Source organism: Centruroides vittatus, unplaced genomic scaffold (genome assembly GCF_030686945.1).
Source record: "Centruroides vittatus isolate TY-2023 unplaced genomic scaffold, ASM3068694v2 contig_876, whole genome shotgun sequence".
In the NCBI taxonomy this organism is placed as follows: Eukaryota; Metazoa; Arthropoda; class Arachnida; order Scorpiones; family Buthidae; genus Centruroides; species Centruroides vittatus.
Genome location: NW_027122568.1, coordinates 860,728 through 879,429, shown reverse-complemented (window position 1 = coordinate 879,429; position 18,702 = coordinate 860,728). Strand labels below are relative to the sequence as shown.

Sequence of the window (18,702 nt, the reverse complement as noted above, 5' to 3'; positions counted from 1 at the left end):
TGTTAGTTTTTGACTCAGAACAAAACCTCAGGAATCTAACCTGTTTGTAAGTAGGGGAGTATCTGTATTATATAGGAGAAATGAAAAGATTACTGGAAAAAAGAGTAAAAGAACATCAAGCAGCTATCATGTTAGATATTGTGATATCACCATGGTACTTACATTGTACTGAAATAGATTGTAACATTAATACAGTATAAATTTTTGTTTAAAGAAAAGAATACAGATACTATTAATTTAAATAATGACATTAATGTTGATGCATGCTGAGATAGATTTGTAAATTATAAATACACTGCACACTGCACTTGGATTGAATTGTATCATCACTGAAGAGGCTGAGGCAGTGTCACTTTTGCAAACTGCATTTGATAAATAACTTATATAATGAAGTATAAGAATAAAATAATCCTTTCTTGATTTAAGTGTTGTTTGAATGTTTTTAATTATCTTTAAAGTTGGAACAGGCTGAGATTTTTCTCAACTCAATTTCTGAATGCATTGAATAGTTTTAAACTTTTATTTTTATTATAAACTGTTTCTGCTACAAACAAATGAGCAAAAAAAAAATCAGCCAATTAGATTTTCTGGCTGTGACAATATTCTGACTTGTTGAACCAAAGTCACCAATAAGTTGTGAGTTTGTTCAAATGAGGTTGCATATTGCAGTTTTGAGAAACAAATGTCAGTGGTAGTTGTATTGTGTAAACCAGCTTTTACAGCCCTGTATTCAGTTTTTAAGCAATGCTGTTACTGGAATTCTTAGACAAGTGGAAAGTGATAAAACTCCCATGACTCATGTTTCACATGGAGCACTAGACATGTTAGAAGGGATCTAATGGATCATAAAATAAGACATTCCTTACACAATAGATGCAATTGACTTTTGGGTTTTTATAAACAGAAAATGCATGAAACACTCCTGTACACCTTAAGCATCACGTAGGGAAACCAGTAGAGCAAGCCCAAGAATAAAAAAATACAAATGAGGGAATGGCAAATATTGGACAGGCAAAGCAATAGTAATTTATACAGATGTAGCTAAGACCTAGAATTTATTGAACTGGGGGCTTGTGCATGTGCACAGTCTGCACATTTTATAATCTGTCATGAATTCCATTAGAAAAATTGCATTAAATCATCCAAGGTTAGATATTTATAGGTTTAGCTAGTGTTTACAGTTCAATGAAGATTATATTGTTGATTTATAGCTTTTCAGTAAAAAGGTATATATATATTTCATGGTTGTCTAATGTGGCAATTTTGCTTTTCAGAATATCTCCTGGAATCAACCCTTCAGAATTTGGTACCCTAGACAAGATATTTTCTGGGACACATTGTATAGTAATTTTAAGAATGAATGAAGAAAGAATATATTTTTCATTTTGTTTTTATATTATATAATATTATATGTATGTTATATTAGAATATCTAAAATTACATACATAAATTTTAGGTAACTACACACCAAAAAATAAGCATAATCATCATATCCCTAGTTCCTGCAAAAATGAATACAACTAATAATGGAAAAGTGCACAGGCAAATCTTACATTGCTTCACTTTAGAACACTTCATTAATTAATACAGTGCTTTTCAATTATATTCATGTTTATTGTTTTCTGCATTTACCTGTACTTTAAGGGAGTTTTGTGTTTTTATTTTTCCTTTTTCATTTTTTAAGCCTAGAACTATTGTGCACTTAATAAAAATTCATGTAAATATGTTTTTAGGCTTTTATATGTGTTGGCAAGTGAAATAAGCTGTGATTTACTTAAGACAATATTTACTTTATGGTTGTGTCTTATTCTACTCATCTAAATTCATCTGACCTGTCATATTAGCAAGATATACATATATATGCCCACCAGTGGCCAAGCGGTTCTGTCACTAAACACTGAGAGTTCGGTCATGGGTTTGTGCCGTGCTCGAACAGGCTGGCCACATGGAGTTTTTCAGGTTTTCTCCATGTTTGTAACACCTGAATAGGGGCCAGTTTCCCTTACAAGACCTCCCAGAAGGTATTTCCCCCCGCGTAACATTGTGCCCCAGAGAAATCAACAGGCAACCACTCTGGATGTAACTTTCCCTAGATATACCTCGGTGAATTACTAACTACTTACTAACCTACGCCAGGTGTCGCCGACATCAGGAATCTGATATGGCGTACAAAGAAGAAAAGAATACCTATATGTAGGGTCACCATACTTGTACAAAAATCAGTATTCATTTGAGTTACAAAAAAAAAAAATGCAAATTTATGCAAAACGGGAAGACTATAAATCCCAGAAGTACTATAAATGTAGCTGACTTGTATATAAAGTACCATTGTTGATTTTGTTCTGTGATCATTGAGAATGGTGTTGTTATTGCTTTTGTAGAATTAATAATGATGGTATACAGAATCAGATGGATGATTTTATGAAAGACAGAGTTACTGACAGGTTAGAAGCAGGTCGGTTGCAGATGGAGGTATCAACAGCACTGAATATGCTACAAAGTGTCATATCAAGATTTTGAGGTAAGGTTCCAGAAAACAGGTTACATGCCAAACAGGAAATGGATGTCCAAGAATTACAACCAGTCAACAGAACTGTTATTTGATGTTAAATGCATGCCATAATGGAAATGTCTATGAGACAACTCTCTGTAGAGCTGTCAACAGCCTAAGAACTTATTCCTGAGATTGTTGTGGCAAACTGTCAAAAGTAGGCTTCATACAAATGGTCTCTATACCAAACATCTACTAGTTTATGTCCAATTGATCCTTGTACAAAGAAGGGAGTGTACTTACGATACAAACAGAAACACTGACATTGGACTCTGATGCAATATTTTGTTCACTGACAAGTCAAGATATTGTTTACAGACTGTTCCTCATTGGGCCACAATATGGAGAGAGTAGGGGACCAATTTGGAATTGATAGTATCATGGTATTCCAAATTTCTCACAGATGTGTTTGAAATCATTAGCAGTCAACTCATTGATTTATTACTCAGGCATACATATAAAATTTATGATAATTGTAAAAGTAAAATTCTTGATAATCAAATCCATTGTGCCAAAGTTATAATTTTATATGTTAAGCTTTGACTTTATCATGAACATTAAACATAGTGATATCATTATCCTGTAATAGCAAGTTCAGAATTTAACAATATCAGTAAGATTTGCCACTTGAACAAGTGGTGCATACCTTATTACAAATTGAAGAAAATGATATTTATTTTGCAAATTATATATACAAATTGTCTTGCAAATGTATTTTTAACTCCTTATGAAGTTTAATGAGGCAAGTGACTGTCTTGGTTGTAGCAACAAACTTTGATACAGAATTGCAGTTATGCTCACTTCCCATCTCATTACATAAAACTGTAAAATATGTGCAGTTCAAAGATCATTCGATAAAATTTCCAATCCAACTTTCTGTACAACCTCATCCAAAACTGTTTTAAGTTTGCAATATAGCTTTTTTGGTTATTTTTTAAAACAATTATCTAGTATCTTTGCCTCTAAGCAATGCAAAAATTTTTATAAGACATTTCATGTGAAAGTGGTCCATTTATGGTGCAGTGCTCTCAGTATTTTGTGTGCATCAAGTTTAGTATGTTATTGATAAAATTACCAGATGTTCAGACCCCCAAAAATACCCCACTTTTGGACTATTTCATAATTACATTCAAAAATAATCAATATCCATTGCATAAACTGTAAGTCAAAATTGAATTGCATACAAGTTATTGCATAAAAATTTTAATTTTAATCCAGTTTGGCAACTTGTCTGTTGGAGAACAGTAAATGTATACTATGTGCAAATACCATGGTTATGCAAATCTGTTATAAAAGGAAGCTGATGGTTTTTGCTAGTTATCAGAGTTAAAAAAAAAATGATTGTTAAAACAAACAAAACTACATGTGGAGTTATGATTACAATTCATTAGCTGTTTATTGTCACTATTTCTGTAGATCATTATTTTGTAAACAAGAATGTATGAATAAGTGAAATTGTTCATTAATTGTTCACATCCATCATCAATAATGTCAGAAAGCTAGAAATCTAATAATTGTAAATCAGACTTGATCACGTGAATCATGTCTCATCTGATGCCACATTGAAGCACACAGCTTAACTACCTACTTTTTACATGTCAGGATCTGGTCATTTTAATTATTGATGGCTTAAAAATGGCAGAATGCTTTATATAGTGCTCTGTTGTAATATACAGTAGGAGTATGCTTTGTTTGTTTATTATATACAGTAGGAGAGAGAGTTAGATATAATTTAAAAATTTTGTCTACCTAGTAATTTAATCTAAGAAATAAGTGAAACCAAATACTTTTTCTGATTAAACAGGATAGAACTATATTTAAAAAAATAATTATAGTAGATCAGTACATAAACTATCTAGTACATTCTTACAAATCATCAGTAATCTACAGACCATACTTTCAGAACCATTATTCTAAGGAGTTCTTTTTTAATCTATAACTTTATTCCTATATAATTATAGTTTTATTTAAAAAAAATGTTATTTCAGTCATTTTATATACATAAAAATTTAGACAACACCTAAATGCCAATTTTATATCTAAATCTGATATAATTTAATTAAAAGGGTATTGATAAATTTAAAAAATATCAGTTATCTATAGCTAGGTATCAATAAATAATTTTAGATTATTTTTTTACATAAATCCAAAATTGTAATTTAAAAAAATATGATGTATAAAATATTTCAAGCAATAATAATAACAATTATTACAATACAAAATAGGAAAAAAATAACTGAAAAGAATATTATAAATGCAAATTATAAATTGTAGCAGAAATTTCTAAAATTTTATAATTGATTTTTATTAGAACTAATTATTAATAGTAAAATAATTTATATAATAAATATAATAAACATAACCGAATTAAATGTTTGAACAAAAATTGTTATTGATGTTTATATGTTAAAAGTATTCTTTTATTAAATAATAATATCAAAAACCTTTAATCATACTAATGTTATTATTTAATACTATAATATAATATATATATTCAGGCAATTCATGCTTATAGAAATGACATTATTAATTCTTTAATACTTTTATAACACTGTTCTGCAAAAAAACTTTATTTCTGCTCCTGTCAAACATTTTCACTGATTTTTATAGTTTCAATGGTGCTGAATCAGAGTTTGGAAACAAAATTGGCTTAACACCCATCCTTTTGAGAGAAATGAGGTTTTCGAAGGAAAACATTTTCTGTTCAAAATATCATATTTATTGGCTACACACATTGTTAATTGGCTAATTAAATACAAATAAATTTATGTTAATTATTCTTTTTTTATAATTCTATACATTTAAAAACTGAAACACTTAATGACGTGTTTTCTTCCTTTTATATTCTTCTGGCGTCTTTTGCTGTAGAGTCCACCAGTAATATGCTAACATGTTCTCAATCCACCTTCCATTAGAGAAAGAGTCTAATGGAACCTTTCTCCCTACTCATCAGAAAAAGCTCCTAGGTTGGCAAAGAAAAAATCTAAATGGGAATGCAGGAAATGTATCTTGAGTGACATATTGCAACCCAATGTTTGGTAGGATGTTGCCAACGTCTCCATAATTTTCTCATAGTTGTTAGCTCATACATTCTCCAAAAAAATTCTTGCTCAGGTAAGCAAGGTTTTCTCCTCTGTCTATACCTTTCATAAAATTTTTCATCAAACTGAACTTGATATGAAGGAGGTAAGAGAATTTTAGTTTTCTCTACCAGAGTAGGAAAAGCAAATTCTTCTGGCCTTGTATGTTTGCTGTGCGATCGGCCACTTTTCTACCAAATAGTGACTGGTTTTTTGCTTAACTGTCTCATTCAAATAAAAAGAAAACAGCAGAATTTAGTGTATCCTCCTTATATTTTATTCAAACAACAGTAACAGAAAGTTTGTCCAAAAGAGACATTTTTAGCAAAATAATGGCATTTTTTTAAAAAAGAACTGTGGGTAATAGAAGAGTTTGGACTTTAGATTCATATTCATCACACTAAAATAGATTTTTAAAAAAATCACATTTTCTTTCACTGGAGGATTTTGATGTAGAACAGTGTAATTGAATGAAATAAGATAAATCAATTAGTTTTTTAAATTTCAGTTAAAACAATTATTCATTTATTATTTTTCTTAGATGTTTGCAAATTATTAATACAAAAATGAAAATTGTCAATTTCTTATTTTATGTTAAAAATGATTATTAAAAATTTATATTAACTGCAGTAAGTAATTGTTGCAGTAAATGATAAAAATAAATAAATAAATTTAAAGTTAGTTTGATTATAGAATAAAACATATGATGCAGATGCTTCTGCAACCAAAAATATATTAAAGGTTTTGTTTTTATTTTTCATTTTTTACTGCAGTATTATCTACTAGTTGCATTTGTGCTATTCATGATTCTTATTTATTTTTAAACAGAAATAAGAAACAGATAGCATAAGGTGATAAAAAAACACTAATAGATATATAGTACAATTTCATACATAAAAAAAATGGAAAAAAAATTGAAATTTAGTCTCTCTGGGCTAAATATTGTTTAGTTTGAAGTGATTGATCTACCAAGGTATTAATGCATTCTAACAATGAGAAAGTTTAAAGATACAAATGTTATAATTGTTTCAAAGATTAATTTCATTCATTTCCTGAACCAAATTTCAAGATACATTTGTATCTATGGTTGAGAGAATTGAGTTCTCTCAACCATCAATGTCATGATCTATTTTTAGCTAGCTATACAGATATATGTTTCACAATTACATTTGAAAATGATTGAAATTAAACTTGAAATTTTTCTCATTCCTAGGATTCATTAATAGTAATGTCACAATATTCAGTCAAGTTAAACAATGCTTAACGTTCTATTCACAATTCCTCAGACTGGAGTGAAATTATAGTTCAAACCTCTTAGGAACATTTAGTGGTAGTAGTGATGATGTTCCAAGCATTCCAATTCTAGAACAGATGACCTGATGAAGATACAGATGGAGGACTGAAAACTCATTCTAAAGGTGATAAGTCATTGAAGATTTATTTAAGAAGGTTCTCTAAAAGGTTTTGAACTGCAATGCTTAACTTAGAAAAGACTAATTTAAAATTTTTATTTTTACAGTTTAAATATTTTATTTCGAAAAATGTAATATAATATACAATATTAACAATACAGAGTTGTTTCTTCCTTTATCTATCAACTTAATACAGTAGAGCATCGTTTATCCGAATCGACTGGAGATTGGGGTTGTTCGGATAACTAATTATGTACAAAAAAATATATTAACCTATCCCTTGTTGAAAATTTTCTCCATTGCGTGTCGCTTCACGTTGAATTTTCATCGATTTTAAGCCTAATGAAAATTTTTATTATAATAATCGTGGCTGTTGTGTTGTTAAAAATTATTTCTTTATTTTGTACAAACAAAATAAATATATTGAAATATAAAAACAAAAAAAGTTATACTTTAGAAGTTAATCTAGTATCAAAAACATTCGATTCAACACGATACAGTCCAACTAGAAAGCTTTCAGTTAACTGACGTTTCGGTTGATCGGCTTTTGGATAAACGATGCTCTACTGTATTAATAATTCCATCAAAAATTTTTAGATTAAACTGGACTAATTAAATTATTTGATGATTTGTTACAGATGTGTAACTGTTGTTGATAACATAAAAAAATCAATAAATTTAAAACAATTTTAATAAAAATTTAAATATATACAGAACAAAAAACCATTAACACAAAAGATTTGAATTCATAATTCTTAAATCACTGCTAGTTGTCCCATCTAAGATATCTATATATTGCTTGCTCAATGCAAACTGGCATAAAAATGTGCATTTTTATGCCAACTATATCCAAATTTAAATTTTTTGTAGAATAATTCATTATATTTTAATTTAAGTGATTAACCTTTAAATTTATAATAACTTTTTCAATTTACATATATTGAAGAAAATAAATTACTGTATTTCTACTGCTTTGATCCAGCTTAAAACTAATAGGTCTCATCTCATTGTTAAATGTATAGGCTTATTAAAATATTCTTATCCCATCTTTTTGGTTAAGTGGTTTACAAATTAATTCAGTTCTATCTTCTGAAATTATTATACTGTTTATGTCTGCAGCTCTATGCAGACTATTAAAATTTAATGGATTGTTGTAAGAATAATGCAATGTAATCTTAATAGGTGGTTGTCTCTTTAATCCGAAAACATTCGGTAGACTAACTTACAGCTCAGCTGTAAGTTAGTCTACCGAATGTTTTCGGATTAAAGAGACAACCACCTATTAAACATATATACAGCGACTAAACAAATTTAATTAAAATTTGAAGCAATGTAATCTGTTTGGCAATCTTCACACTGTGAAATGTGCAAAGCAAGCAAGCATCACACCACTTGGCTGCCAGAAAATGTTTTCTGTAAGTCAAAACATTTGGATGCAAGTAAGATATCTTCCATGTATTTAAATTGCATTGTTGAATCCAACTATTTCATTTCCATTACTACCATGAAACATTTTTTTTATTTATTCCTCACTTAATTAAAATAGCAACACTTTTTAAATTTATAAATGCCTGCTTCTCTTTCATTTGCAAGTAATGAAATATAATTCTGATTCCTGATTTTCTTATATGTTGATGTAAGAAAACCAGGTATCAGAATTACATTCCATCTTATTACAATTTTGGAAAATTTATTTAGAAGAATGTTACAATGCATTGCAAACAGAAAACAAAACAAAACATTCAATAGTCTATAGCAGTGTTTCTTAGACTGTGTGCACTGCAGAACTTAGGGGCATCACCAAAACTAGTTAGGACACCACAGCCAGATTAGCCATTATTTTAATTATTAGTAATGTGTGGATAGCACTCATGCAGTGCATTTTTTGTATGCCTGCCTAAATTGTATATCTTGGGATCTATTTCAATAGAACATTTTAAATAAATACAAAATGACAAGGCATTTAATGCCAAAATCACATGGAAAAAATAAAGAAAAATGCAGCTGTCTTTTGGCGTTATAAAGAATTTAATTGAACGAAATTTACACAAGTACTTACAACAACGTATTACTGTCATTCTCAGGCAAGAAAGTTCTGATGTAAAACACAAAATTTGAAACATCCTGTGAGATGGAATACATGTTACAAATTTGAAAAGATAACATATAAAGTTTCTTTAATTTTTTCTAAATAAATATAAGCTTTGTCTTTTTCTTTTTCACAATTAATTTTGTTGTTTTGCTGTTAATAGAAAAACAAAAAACAGACAAATAGTTTCTTTCTTACAGATATTTTTACTTTTGTTTTGTGGTTAATCTTACATGAGTTAAAATTTGTAGTCAAGGAATGTGTGGCATCTACTCTGTATGTATATATATATATATATATTATATTATATTTACATATATTATAAAATACATTATAAAATATATATATAGATTTATTATAAAATACATAGTTTAAAATCATCACAAAATTTTTGAACAAGTGGACAAAGCTTGTGGGTAAATTTTTGTACAAGTGAACAAAGCAAAGGGATAAAGATCCCTAGTACAAAAATAATTGTATTAAATACATTTTATAAGATAATAAAGCTTAGAAATCAGCCTATCTTCTTTCTGGTATGAAGCAAAAATAACCTCCTAGTAATTTTTGCTTTATACCAGGTAATACTGTATACTTTATATAATATAAATATAGTATTTATTCTTTGTCTAAGGACTATTATTTTCCTTTATTTGTTTATATCATTTAATTATAATTCAAACATAATTACAAACATATCAATAATTCTTTGATAGAAAAAGTACTACCTAACCTGGGTTCCCCTTCCATAAAAATATATACAGGGTGGGCCAACGAAAACGAAACGGCAGAGTGTTTGTGTTCGTCCAAGCAAATCGCTCGGACAGGTCGGACAGGTTTATTCTTGAGGGGACATCTTTTGCAATAAAGTTTTTCTGATTCTGAATACAACAGACAACAATTTTAAAAACTCATTTATTTTGTATTAACTAAACAAACATTTATTTCGAAAAAAAAATGTTTGTTTAGCTAATATTCAGATTTGCAAAAACTTTATTGCATAAGATGTCCCCTCGAGAATAAAATCGACCTGTCTGAGAGATTTGCTTGGACGAACACGAACACTCTGCCGTTTCGTTTTCGTTGGCCCACCCTGTATATACAGAGAAGTTTGAATAATGTTTTTAGCAGCCATCTTAATTGCACAACTCATGTATGGAAAAAATATTTTGCCAAATTATGGTGATAACAAAACATGGGTAATAACAGCTTAACTTTTCAAGTAACTTTTATGATTGTTATGCAAAGGTGACTGAATTGCACAGCTGCAAAGGAAACACTTAGTATTATACAAGACAAATTCTAGTTTGGATTTTTGGAGCAAGGGAACTGCACGTGAATAAAGGAAAAAATAAAAAATAAATACAGAAAACACCATGTGGAATTGCATCTAAAAGAAAAACTATATGGCAAATAAAGTTTGCATTGGGCAACAGAAAACAAAATTCCAATCATGAAACAAACAGTTATATAGGAAATCTATTACATGATCCAAACTCCAAATTTTAGGAATGTAGAATGATGGCAGACAGGAATCACAAACAGCTGTTTAATAGTTTTATCACATAATCCAAATCCAATCTTTGTGAATTCCAAAATATAATGGCATAACTATCAGCAAAACCAATTATTGGTCTATTAATCAAAAACAGATATTTCCTCTTCCTTATCCTTTTCTTTCCTCTAAAGAATTGAAAAAGGAAAAATGTTTTGGAAGTTTTGATTTACAAAAGTCTCATTTCTATTAAAAAACTAAAAGATTTATCCTCTTTTCTAACGCACTTATCTATAGCTACCACAAGATCACCAAATACAATGTTTTGGTTGTTTTCCTCCCAATTAAAAACAATTAAAAGAATGCTTTTATGGCAGATGGAAAAAAATTTGAATTATCTGAACTTCTGCAAGATAAAATCAAGTAATGCAGAAGCAAATACCTGTGGACATCATGTTGTGTAGATCAAACAGAATACATGTGAATAATTTAAATATGGTTGCAGTGAAAATGAACATTCTATCAATAAAAATTGCAACATTTTAGTTTTTGTCATTTGATAAAATTACGATTTTTAAATTTTAATGGCAAGTAAAAACAATTATTTTTTATCATTCAATAACTCTTAAACAGTACATTGCATTTTGTAATTTACTTTAGTTAATTTTAAGTGGGTTTGGATTTTTAGCTAGTACTAGAAGTCATTAATTTTCTTGAATGTAAGTGAATCAAAACTCAAAAATTATTATAAAATTATATCTTGAATATGGCATTGGTGAAATTCACTTGATATTATTATTATTCATTGCAGACAATATTTTCTAAGTTAAATATACCAATTTTGCTGAATGGTACTCTCCCAAATTCAAAGATTGACAAAACTGGATAAATTAGGATTATTTTATGCAACAACAAGAGCTTAAAAGTTCATAACAGTATTACAGCTAGTATAATTATAATGTATATTTATTTCTATATCAGTCACAGACATTTTATTGTCCCTAGGCTCTCTAAACTGGTTAGTTGGTTATAATTTACATACCAACATGATAGTATGTTGCTAAATATTGAATTATATATAATATTTAGTAATGCATTAACAATCATAACTTACAACGTATACTGAATATAATATTCATCAAATGGAATAACAGATATTCATTTTTCTATAGAAAATGAATTCTTTGTAAATAAATATTAAAAAATAATTAATATTTATAATAAAACATATATAATAACAGTTAATTTCAATATTCTTGCATTTCAAAAAGTTTATATTCAACTTTCTTTTTGTTATTGTATTCAGTAATATTTAAAATGATTCATTTATCTATTAAAAAACATTCTACAATAAAAATGTTAGATATATCATACAAGATGACATAGATGCTTAATAATATCTATATTCATTATACAACAAAGTATAATATAAAATCAGTTTACTCTCTTAAAAACCTGAAATAACTTGTTATACAAAAGAAGATAAAATCTTGTTTGATAGTTTAAAATTCTCATAATAAAATTTTTAATTAAAAGCTAAATATAACATTTTTAATAACTTAATCATTAAAAATATTTGAACAATTATGTTCAAACCATTAATATTAAAACTAGTAAACTGACAAAAAACTTTGAATTTGCATAAACATGCCATTAATAAAATACATCATTAAATTAAAACACATAAGTTTTCAAGCATAGAGACAACATGCACAGTTATTATAACAGTTTATTAATCTCTTCAATTAATAATACATTTGACATCAATAGTTAATTGATACACATGCATCTGAACTCTGGAAATTATTTGTTTTGGTTTTTATTTATTTATTCATTCATTTTATCAAACATGCTATAGTTAGTTAAGATTACATATTTAAACTACATGCTAACTATATTAGTTTCAATACAGTGCTTTTGACTGCAAAAGAATTGTCACAATGGGTGAAAACTGCTTCTTCAAAATTCTGCACCAGACATAACAGAATGTACCTATTGATACAGATGACTCATATCCAAGACAACAGAAGCTGAACTGGTTTTTCACCTTCAAATAATGAATGAATGAATATAAATTATAATAAAATAATTTATATTATAAAAAATTCTATTTAATTGTTGAATATATAGATAAATTTTTGTAATTAATTAAGTATATACATTTGGAATCAATTAAAGAAATGAAATCTAATCCTTATTAGAACAAACTATTTTGTTAAATTATTAAAATTTATAATCAATAACTATTTATTTTATGTTCTAATTGACAGTTTGAGATAGAGTGAAAATGAAGAGATACAAATTTGGCAATTATGATAATTTGTAACATTCTTTTTCTCTATTTACAACAACAAATGAATTAAACCTGACTACTGTAAATATAATGGAATATACAGTCAAATCTAGTACAATCATTTATTTGCATCTGGAAGTAGCACTAAATCAAATGGGCACTAAACAATAAGAATTATATATATTAACCTTTCAGCAGTGGGATAGTCAGGTATGGTGCTATCCCTTAGTAGTGGAGAATATACCTGGGAAATTTTTAAAGTATTTTTTCACATAATTTTTCTCATTACCGTCCGTTTCGGAAAAAGATTTTGTAAACAGTTATGTCTAGTAACAAAAAGTCTTTTTTAAATTCCTATTAGTTCACACTCTTCCTATATATATCTCTTGTTCAAATATTAATTCATTAATTAAATTTAATTATTGGTTAATATTAGCTGTGGTATTGAAAATGGCAATGGGGAATTTTTTCCCTAGATACTAGACGGCAATGGGGAAATTTTGTTTCCCTACATTTGAGACGGCCGCATTTCCGGTAATCTCGAATCAGATTATCGAGTGATAATCTCAAATCAGATTATCGAGTGATAATCTGGAAGCAGATTAACAATGGATAATCTCGAAGTACAATACCGAGTGATCTAAACGTTAGGGGCGGACCCGTACTATCTGTCACATTATGCAAGTTAATAAATTTTCCCATTGCTGGCTAGTATCTAGAGAAAAAATTTCCCCGTCGCCATCTTCGATTCCACGGGTAACATTAACCTAATTATTATTACTTTAAATAGAGTTTTAGCAGTTTGTAATGAAAATTGAAATCAACAGGCAGTAGCTCAATCAGTAAAATGCAAGGATTTCAGTATTTTTCACGTAAAGGTGAAGAATGCGAGTTCAATTCTTGCGAAAATCAATAATTTTTTGATAAATTTTTGTTTTAAGTAGACGTTTTATCCAAATGATTTTCGAGATGAGTTAGCAGTTGTGGCTTAGTGGTTAGAATGAAGGATTTTTCTCAAAAAATAAAATTGAAGAAATTTTATGCTTTGGGTTCAATTCCGATTTCTCTTTCTATTTTGCCACTTAATATTGCGATTCTGTCATATGTATATACCTATTTATATTAATTGTAATTATTTAATAAAAAGTAACTAAAATAAAATTTTTCTTTGTTGACCTAAGTAGGAACTGACTTTAAAAAAATTTTTTATATTACTTGTTTATTGTTACATAATTCATTTTTTACATGAATTTTATTTTTGCGGTAGTTTTTGGCTACTTTTTGGCAATACCCCAAAAGAATTTAGCGGATATATACGTCCCTCACCAGTGCCACACGATCGCCCTTGACGTATATATACGTCCCTCACTGCTGAGTGGTTAATGAGGTTGAAAATTTTGCACAATTTGATCATAATGTCATTTGCAATGTCGAATCATACATTTAGCAATTCAGAGATATTGAAAAGTTTTTTATTTAATACTTATAGGGAAGATTTATTCATGAGTATTCATTTGCACTTTATGAGGATAACATTATTTAGCACTTTATTGAGATTTGACTGCATATATAGGCTTAACAAGTCTCAGAAATACTATCTACCTACACAAAACATCAAGATTTACAATCATATGCTGATCTGTTTAAGCCATATTAGAAGTCACATTACTTCAATTCAAAAATTTTCTCCAAAATAGAGTTAGAGAGATTAGATAGATAGATAGATAACTGGCATGACTCTATTGTAATCAGGAAAAGTATGATGTACAGGAGCAAGACACTACTAAAATTGAGAGCATATATTTTAAATTAAATTAAATATTGCAGTTTGGCATTGTGATGATCTCACAATAAATAATTGCTCATTTGAAATGTTATCTTTTAACTATGCACCAGTAACTACTATGCTTTCAACAGCCACTCAAAGTGTTGGGTATAGGTTGGTGACAAATTCTGCATAGGTTGGTGACAAATTCTGCAAAGGTTTTACTTCTGTTCTAGCAATTTTCTGCAAGATAAATGCCATCTTAGGTTATTCACACAAAATTATGGTCAATATCCTAGGAAAAATTTCATGCATGTTTATATGACTAAAATATACTTTAATGAAAAACTAATCTTACTTCAAATATTTTATTTCTAATTGAATATTAAAAACTAATAGTTTGCCCAAACTCAAAATAATATTTCTTTGGAAGTGTAATTCAATATACCATGTTTACTCGAATATAAAACACCTTGCATATAGGACAAAGTGTACCTTTAAAGATCAAAATAAAGAAAATTAGATTTATTAATACAATTTTAATTTTATTTCATTTAATCACAAGTAAAACATCAAATGATCATAAATGTACACATTGTCCTGCAAAAATTACTAGCATTTTAAACTTTAAGGAAAAATCTTGTAAAATCAACATTTGTTCATGTAAAGCTGCACAATCGAGAACCTTTTTTTTTTTGCCAATTCTGAACAGTCGAATCCACTCTTCGTCGATTATACTTATGAGTTACTCCAAATTCTGATTTCCAAATAATCATCAGTTTTCACATGGAAAATGGATTAAAACTTGTATCATGCTCCTGTGTGATTTTGGAATTTCAATTTGGAATTCAATTCAAAAGCTTTGCTTTTCCTATTGCTATTCATCTTTACTCCTGACAATATACAAGAAAGATTCAAACAACCCAGATAAAATACTTGCTTTTAAATACAAGAGGGTAAGCATCCAGTAAAAAATGCGAATACATGGTTCACAAAAATTATTTGCAAAAAACAGAAAGAATCTTTTGCTCGCATGTATAGGATGACCTAGAATTTTGAAGCTGTGATAAATTAATAAAAACTGTCTTATATGCGAGTAAATATGGTAAATATCATTTTTAACATTTACAAAATTTAAATATCAAAAATTATTCAAGTTCTTTTAAGATAATTCTTTCTTCTTGAAAAGTATTTTGTTGTCAATAATGAGAGTGCTTGAAATTTAATTTGAGTCTTTTTATATTTGTTCTAAATTTTTAACATTAAAAGACAATTAAACAACATACTACAAGAACACCAGTTAAAAATTGATATTAAATTTTAACTGGTGTTTAACAAAATTCTGTATGGTGTTCTTTATAAAAATTATCCAGTTATATGGATTGCTAGAATGGTTAAATAATTGTTTTAACTTCTTTTTTTCTAGCACTGTTTCATACTACTTATACAGCTAGCAGCTAGTAATATTTAATGCAGATTATCTTTCCTCTCAAATGCTAAGATATGCATCTACATACTTAACAGAGATAATTAATTGCTGATAAAGATAATGAAGATATATAAAAACATAACCATTTAATTTTACAGCTAATAAAAAATGGATTAAAGAGTAAATAAGTACAGTAGAGAGTCGTTTATCCGAACACCAATTATCCGAACGCTTTCCAGTCGGACTGTGTCGTGCTGAATCGAACTTTTTTGATACTAGATTTACTTCTAAAGTATAATTTTTATGTTTTTATATTTTTCAATATATTTATTTTGTTTGTACAAAATAAATAAACAATTTTTAACGATACAATAGCCTCGATTATTATTATAAAAATTTTCGTTAGGCTTAAAATCGACGAAAATTCAACACAAAGCGACAGAAACAGAGAAAAATTTCAACATCGGACGAGTTAATATATTTTTTCATACATAATCAGTTATCTGAACAACCCCAGTCCCCAACTGATTCGGATAAATGACTCTTTACTGTATAATTATATTATAATGTGAACACCATAACAGATCATTTAAAAAGGTATTTTAGCACAAATTCTTAATTTTCATTATTAATTGATTTTTATTGTTTTAATATTTTAATAAATGAGACAAAAAAAGTGCTATTTAATTAAAAAATTAAATGTATTTATTCAACAATTAGCAATTTTTATTTGTTATTTAAAATTAGAATCAATATATTTAAATTTAGATTAACTTTATAATTTTATAAATATGATCAAAGTTGAATGTATACATTAAAAAACCATGTTTTTCTAATATTTAAAAATTATTTAATTTAGTGTATACATATATACATATGTATAACATATATATATACATATATATAACTGAAGGCACAAGTGGATGAAGGTGTTATGTTACAATTATTCAAAATTTGTTCTGTACAAATGAAGATGTAATGTATCTGTTTCTCACATACTATCAATCAAAGATCTCAAAAATTAAAAGACACTATTAATACCCACACTATTTATACTGAAAAATTACATAATAAAAACTTAAACATCAGTTCACTCAAAATTTTAACTTTGTAACACCTTCATCCACTCATGTCTTCAATTATTAGCTTAAACACTCATATTAGGCTTAATTTAAAGTAGCAAATCAAATCATTAAATATAATTAGGTTACATTCTATTATTTATATTATTAAATTATATAAATTAGATAACTTTGATATAAAGCAAAATAGAGAAAAGTCAAAAAACAGATGGAATATTTTCTTTATTCTACATTATAGTAAAGTAACTATACTATGACATGATACCCAACATTACATTAAACTTGAGATTTATTAACTGATTCCAAATGTATATAATAATAGAAAACAAAATACCTTAAATTAAATTTATTTGTTCAATTGAACAAATGACTTTAAATTACTTTTACAGATTTTTATTTTCACACATTGATAGTAAAATTAAAGATTAGTACAACAGAGTCTGCAAGAAAACAGCAGTTATATTCTATTTAATTAGAAAGTAATGGGGATAAAATTGACTAATATAAAACAATTATTTTACAATTCAACAATTAAGTTATATATTATATAGAATTTAAATTTTATACATACATACCATTTTGATAATCCAAACTTTATTTTTCTCTGAATATTTAAGTGAGATTTCTGAAAAAATTTTAAAATTGTTGTGTTATTTTTGTTTATAAATCCGAAGTTAAGCTTACTTTAAATTCAAATTTTCAAAATTTCTCTTTCATATTATTTAATGAAACAAATTTCAAGAAGACTAAAAAATATTTGTTTATTTCTTCAAATAAAATATTGTGTATAATGTGTATAATCTGTTAAAATATGGAATTTGAATCTTCCACAAGAATATTGATAACGAATAAAATTTTATTGAAAAATCCTAAAATGATCACGATAAACTTAGGCATAATACTAAAATAATTAATTTTTTCAGTTTTTTTAAATAAAAATTATTAATCTTTTTTTCTTTTTAAATTCCTTATAGTACAAACTTTTAAGAAAATTATAATGTATTTTTCATATTTTTATACATAATTCTAGTATGTTCAAATTTTTATCCATTTCAAGAACTTATCTAACGAATATAAATTTGAAATGTAAATAAAGTAGATAAATTAAAATGGAGATGGGATGAAAAATATTAAACATAAGTAAATAATTATAGGAAAAATTAAGACATGGTAATTAATTAAAATGCATTCATCAGTATAGCAGATTTGCAGAAAAACAACTATTTCCCATTGATTTGATAGGCTAGCAGAATTTTTCTGGTTACACATCATCATACATATCAGTATGAAATCAATCTTTTTTTCTTTTAAATTACATTTTTCTAAAATGTTAACTTTATTCTATAGAATGTAAACATCTTTATTTAAAACTAGAATATTTTTGGTTTCATTAAAACTTTTTGAGAATCAAACCTATTATTCAAAGATTCTAAACTCTACATTTAAATCGGAAAAGATTATTCTACGTTGGAAGTAGGTATAAGACTATTAAATGCATTTTTATAAAAA

General features: G+C 27.4%; 1 protein-coding gene across 4 annotated transcripts in view; it reads right to left on the bottom strand.

The window, feature by feature from the left end:
* The window catches only part of Eip93F (Ecdysone-induced protein 93F), a 136,269-nt gene that overhangs the window by 18,801 nt on the left and 98,766 nt on the right, over positions 1-18,702 (bottom strand). Inside the window, exon 1 of one of the 4 annotated variants that reach the window (XM_067279737.1) lies at positions 17,769-17,840. The exons of the other annotated variants lie outside the window; for them this stretch is intronic. The gene's annotated coding sequence lies outside the window, so the exon portion shown is untranslated. Of the gene's footprint in view, positions 1-17,768; positions 17,841-18,702 lie in introns of those variants that run through there. 4 annotated transcript variants of the gene reach the window in all.